Source organism: Camellia sinensis, chromosome 6 (genome assembly GCF_055761805.1).
Source record: "Camellia sinensis isolate YWXY chromosome 6, ASM5576180v1, whole genome shotgun sequence".
NCBI classification, from domain to species: domain Eukaryota; kingdom Viridiplantae; phylum Streptophyta; class Magnoliopsida; order Ericales; family Theaceae; genus Camellia; species Camellia sinensis.
This window is the reverse complement of record NC_138966.1, coordinates 126,911,330-126,918,156: the sequence shown is the minus strand read 5'-3', so window position 1 is coordinate 126,918,156 and position 6,827 is coordinate 126,911,330.

Genomic DNA, 6,827 nt, shown 5'->3' with positions numbered 1-6,827 from the left:
AAAATAGCGCGATAAAATGCATGCACAGCGCAAGTAAGATGCATAACAATGCAAGGTAGACATGCGTGATAATGCGACGAGTAGTGTGCATAACAGTGCGCTTAAAATGTGCATAACAGTGCGAGAAAGGTGTGCATAACGATGCATTTTGCATTTCTTGCATACTTCATGCTTTTGCTATGTATTATATCTGCTCGTTCTGAACACATTCATATGCACATTACTTCTGCTTATCCTGGCATACGGCTCGCACATAGCACAATACTGATTTGGCACGCAGCTTATTTAGGATATGATGCTGACTTGGCACACAGCTCACGGCACAATATTTTGTTAATTTGGCACACAACTCACTCTGAACACATGGTTCGTCCTGACCTCACAGTTTATTTGGGGCACACAACACATTTTTAGGCACGCAGCTCATTCTTGGGGCACACAGCTCACTTTTTGGGCACACAGCTCATTTTTTGGGCACGCAGCTCACTTTCCGGGCACGCAGCTCATTTTTGGGCACACAGCTCATAACATAGCACACTGTTCAATCCGAACACGCAGTTCATAATACAGTATTCGGTCTTATTGGCACACAGCACATAACGTAGCACACTGTTCACTTAGAACACGTAGTTCATAACACAGTATTCTGCTAATTTGCACACGGCTCACAGCACTGCTCAATCTGAACACACGGTCCATTACACAACATTTTGTTTTGATCGGCACACAACTCATAACATAGTACACTTTTGCATTTTGACCACACAGCTCAAACTTTTGAATTTCTGAACACGCAGCTCACATCTTTTGAGATTTTGAACACGCAGCTCACGAATTAGTGAACACGCAGCTCACATCTTTTGAGATTTTGAACACGCAGCTCAAGAATTGGTGAACACGCAGCTCACATCTTTTGAGATTTTGAACACGCAGCTCAAGAATTGGTGAACACGCAGCTCACATCTTTTGAAATTGTTTTGAACACACAACTCAAATTTTGGTGAACACGCCGCTCACATCTTTTGAAATTTTGAACACGCAGCTCAAGAATTGGTGAACACGCAGCTCATATTTTTTGAGATTTTGAACACGCAGCTCACATCTTTTGAAATTGTTTTGAACACACAGCTCAAATTTTGGTGAACACGCAACACACATCTTTTGAAATTTTGAACACGCAGCTCAAGAATTGGTGAACACGCAGCTCACATCTTTTGAAATTGTTTTGAACACACAGCTCAAATTTTGGTGAACACGCAGCTCACATCTTTTGAAATTTTGAACACGCAGCTCAAATTTTCATCTGCACGTAGCCCATACATTTGATTCTGAACACGCAGCTCATACATTTTCATTTGAATTGAATACATCTATTCATTCTGAATGCAGGTGTCCTCCCATTTCACATGGGGTTATGGATCTATCCTTACGAGTGAGTGGTATGCGGAGCTCCCGGATACTGTCCAACACATTGTGGACGAGGCACGGTTTGGCCCATTTTGTACGGGATTGTCAGGTCATCCAACAAGCAGGACCCTCCTCGGTGCACTTGTAGAGAGATGGTGGGACACTGCCAACTCCTTCCATTTTTCGGCTACCGGAGACATGACGATGACCCCATTTGATTTTTCTATGCTGACGGGCCTCGACGTGGGAGGCCGGCATATCCCATATGATGCAGATATGGACGGGTGGGAGGCTGCTTGGATTTATTTGCTCTTAGCCCGTTCGCCGATCGACAGATCATCAGGCAGGGTCAGGTATGCCTGGTTCTCCGAGCAGTACAGGAGGACTATGCTCCAGACCATTGAGGCCATACATCAGTATGCTCGGGGATTTTTGATGTTCCTTTTCGGGACCACACTGTTCTCCGACAGGGGGAACACAGTTGGGCTTTATTTGCTCAGTGCTCTGATGGACTTATCATGGGTCCAGCTCTTTGATTGGGGTGGCGCTGCCCTTGCTACCGTTTACTGCTGCATGAGCGCGACTTCCCATGAGCAGGGGACCATAGTTAGGGGCTACTGGCGAGCCTGGGAGGTACATTCTACCCTCTTGATTTACAATTCTGCTTTCGATTATCAGTACACTGCACACGACACACATTACATTCTGTATTCTGCATTCTGCACTCAGCATTCTGTATTTTCTGTATATTCTGCACTCAACTCTTTGCACTCAGCATTCTGTATTCTCTATACATTCTGTATACTGCACACAACATTCTGCACTCAGTATTCTGTATTCTCTGTACATTCTGTATACTGCACTCAGCATTCTGTATTCTCTGTACATTCTGTATACTGCACACAGCATTCGAATTATTCTGCTCATAGCTTATTCTGAACATACAGCCCATTCTGAACACTGCTCATTTTGAACACAGTTCATAACACAGTATTCTGTTCATTTTAAACACACAGGATGTAAAGAGGGAACTTGCAGAAGTCGAAACACACTCAGATGCTCCGAATTTTCCTTGTTTTCCTTTGCTTTGCAATTCGGAACCCATAGCTTCAGATAGGTCTTGGTTCCACTTGTTCTGACATGACCTGGGTTGGACCCTGCGGTTTATGAAAGAACGAATTATTGTTTTGCACAAATATAGAGAATGGCACAACACTCTGAGCACAAAATGATTTATTTTTGTAATTGAAATGAGGAAGGGGTTCTCAACCGGGTATTGAGCCTACAACTGACCGTAGTCAAAACGACTCATCAAAGAAAAACAAAAGATGAACAACCTAAAACACATCGAGTAACACTCGAAATGACTCAAAACAAGAATCGAGAAAAACAACATAACCATCACGACACTCAAACGTATTACAAAGACGAGAGACCTCTCAGATCATGAGGAGCCAGTTTCTCCGGGTATTGTTTCCTACCATTTCTCATTTGTGATCCTCACATCACTCGGCCCTCATGCTCTGTTTTTCTGAAAAAGCCCTTTTTCCTCACTTTTCTCTCAACGCACACCTCTCTAATCTCCTTTTTTTTTTTTTTTTTTTTTTTTTTTTTTTTTTATCCCTCCCCTGGGTGGTTGATAGATAAATAGGAAGTTGTGGACTCATGCCCCGCATATTCAGCTCGCAGCTATTTCCTTCGGTGACGTCTAGTCGATGCCCCGGGTAAAGGAGTGGGGTATCTTGATCTATTCCGGTTTGTGCTTCGCACTCGGCTTGGTACCTCGCTGCTCGGAGGATGAGGGAGCTTTCAGCCTTTTGTTGTTAGCTCTTGTTGTGCGCTTTGCGGCGAGTAGAGTGGCCTTTCCAGCAAGCATGTTGACAATGGGGGAAAGACAGAACACCTGACTCAAATGTGCCCCCTAGTTCATTATTTTGACTAATTTTTTTTGTTTTGGTTTTCTACTAAAACAATTTTGACCAACATGAGAGTTAGATTAACATGCTTGTTCGATTTTTTGATTTTGAAATCATGCAAGTCAGGCTATGAGCACTGAAAATTTTCCTCTTTGGGTCCAAGATATGGTCCAGTTTTTAGAAAAATGGAATAATTTTCGAGAAAATTAGTCAACTTCATTAAAAATTCTCAAAAACTATTTTTGCAAATGGCCACTGCTCAACCAACGCAGGATTTATTCTTGAGATGCACAACCTCAGATCTAAAACAATGGAAAATTGCCCCTTGTCTGAACGACACTGCATAGCAACTGAAAGTTGCCCCTAGTTTGAATAGCACCGCAGCACTGCACGGCAACGGAAAGTTGCCCCTAGTCTGAATAGCGCCGCAGCACGTGGCAACCAGTCCTCACAGTGAAAATTACAACCAAATTCTCAGATACAGAGAAGACAAAGATGACCAGAACCATCACATGGACACAGTCAAATTTGAAGCGTTTTGCGGCTGGACTTCAGAATGAAATTGGCTACGTATCCCAAAGATGGGAATCAAGCCTTACGTAGTTCGGGGGTAAGGTACACTAGGGTATTAACCTCTCTTTTTGCGCTCTAACTTTTGCCAAGACCGCCCTTGTTGGGTTTTCAACCTTGCGAGCTTTGTTCTTCTTTTCTTTTTAATTCTTTTATTCTTTTTGTTCTTTTTCATCTTTTCTTTTTTTTTTTTATTCTTTGCATTTTTTTTGTTCTTTTTCTTTTTTTTCTTGCTCTAACTTTTGCCTGGGTCGCCCTTCCGGGTTTTCGGCCCAGCGAGCCTCTCAAGGGTAAAAGCTTAGCTTTGTCCATGTCAAATGTTTTGAGACCTTGAAGTCATCTGAATCTAAGAGAATGGCTGCTGTTCGTTGACGATGTAGGAGTTCATCAAATAGGGGGTTGAATTTGCCCCTAGTGTTGTGGATAGGAACTTGGTTATCCTTCAGCAATACTTTCTTCTTTTCCCCTTCTGGGATTTGGCATTCTTGCCACTCTTCCCTGGTTTGCAGAAAAGACTCATCTTTGACTTTTCGAGCGCATCTTACATTTTTACCCCTAGTTCGAGGAGTGCTTCTGATCTAGCTTCGTAAGCTTCCTTTTGATCATATCTGACCTTCTTGCCCCTAGTTTATGGGCTGCTTCTGATCCGGCCACACGGGCCTTACATTGTGGTTGATCGTTGAACATTCTGAATTAAGGTTCAAGGTTTGGAAGCAAAGGGGTTGAGTCTCGAGGCTGAGAGCGATCCTAAGCTGCACAATCTCAAGAGCGATTCCACATAGGTCTTCGTAGAACCACGCAAAACATTTTTTGAAATCTTTTAAGAAAGCGACTAATCGCTCGCGTCGAAGACAATGCAGAACCAATCTGGTTCAAGCCAGGATCCTTCTTAGTACTCACATTAACAAACATGATAGCATTCATTAAAGGCTTAGCATGCCTCTCTTTCTCTCAATTGATCAAATTTTGCAAATCCTGAGAAATTCCTTCCTCTTCGTTTTCATCACAATATTCGAAAAGTTTTGAAAAACTTAGGTCAAATGCAATGATTTCAAGGCACAGAAGAGCAAGTGAAATGTACTGCCGTTTCATTCTAAACTTGCTGGCATAACAGGCTCAAAGTAGCAATAAGCACAAAAACATGACAGCTACAGCTGTTTCGTTCAGATTTCCTGGTTGCAACTAGCTCCACAGCAGAGACAAACTCAAGAAAAAGCAAAAAGACAATCACAAAACAAAATAATGATGTCTGAGGTGACACCCTTGGAATCATCCGACTTCTGTACAACAGGACTGACTCGATACAACAAGACAGACCTTAATAAAAAAAGACTGACTCAAAACAACGAGACAGACTCGAAACAAAACCACAAAACTGACTCAACACCCAAGTCAGAAAGTACAAAAATTAGCATTTGCAAATACTCAAAATAGTGCGCGCCAAACGCCACATCTGAAATAAACCGAGCACCGCCCGCAGGTGGATCAACCCCTGATCATATACTTGTATTATCCTCGAAGTCCACGAACTCAGTAGTGACAAACTTTGCTGAGCTAGGTGGGAGAATGACCTCATTGTCAAACAGATCCTGCACTTCATGGCGAAGACAGAAGCAGTTGTCGGTGGTGTGACCGATTTGTTGATGGTACGCACAGTACTGGGTAGCGTCATGCTTAGCTGGAAGGGGATTCGGGAGGAGGCGAGGCTTAAGAGGTTTGAGGTGGCCTTTCTCAACAAGGATTTGAAGAGCCTTAGACAACGGCATATAGAGGGCATGAAAGACCCTGCGACCTCGGGGTAGATACTTCGAGGTTTGTGGATTTTTGTCGGATGCACTGGCAAAAGGGTCGGCAGGCGCTGACTTGGTTTTCTGATCTTTTCTAGGTGCAGGGTTAGGGTTGGAAGGAACAGTTCTGGTACGACAATCCTTCTCTCGATTTTCCCTTTGGCTTGAACTACCCTCGGTCTGAGTGGGGAAAGTGTCATCCACAGTCTTAGCCACAACTGCGAGTACTTGCTGCTTATTTAACCCTTCGGCTTTTAGAGCCTCAACAACTTGCTGGAGTTGTTCATAGGGATCAATATCCACCTTCACCTTGTTCTTTCCACTAGCCTCAGCTTGGTGGATGGTTTGGGTTGCTACTTCAGTGCGAAGCCCCGTTGTCGTCGACATGTCATTGTCGGAGCTTGAGACAGCTTTAGGTTGGTTGAGCTCAATTACAATTCGCCCCAGTAGCGGGGGCTCCTGCGGCATGAAATTCCCGGCATACGATGCAGTTGGTGGCGGGGCCGACATTCCATAGGCTAGATCAGCCACAGATCTTTGAAGGTTGCCAATCATTCCCATTAGCTCAAAGGTGGTGCGCTCACGGGTTTGAAATAACTGGGGTTCCCAGATCAGATGTGGGGCAGGCGTCCTGGGCAGGTGTGGTACCTCAACATCGGTCTCACCCTGTAAGATGATTCCTTGGTTTAGTGCGGCTGCCATAACCATAATTTCCTCCGAATTCTGGGTCGTCATAAGTCTACTGAACTGGACAGAGGTGGTGTAACTGGTGACTGACGGATCTGATGAATCGGTGAGTCTTTTCCTGCTTTGCCTCAGCAGAGGAGAACACTGGTTGCTCTGAACTGAAGAGAAAATAGGCATCATCTCAGCCCAATCAATACATACATGGTCATAGCTGAAGAATTGTTTTCGACCACTGATCACTATTTCCGAAATTACTGCTCTGAAACTGAATCTGATACCCGCGGATATAACTGATTTTCAAAATATTGATACTGATGCCCGCAGGTCTGATACCCAGACTTGCAAACTGATACATGCATTCTTGTAGAGACGCACTCTAAAAGGAACATAACAAGCAAATGAGAGCCAAAATACCCCTATGGTGGGGTAGGGTTTCCCTGTCCTATTTTGTCAGGAGCTT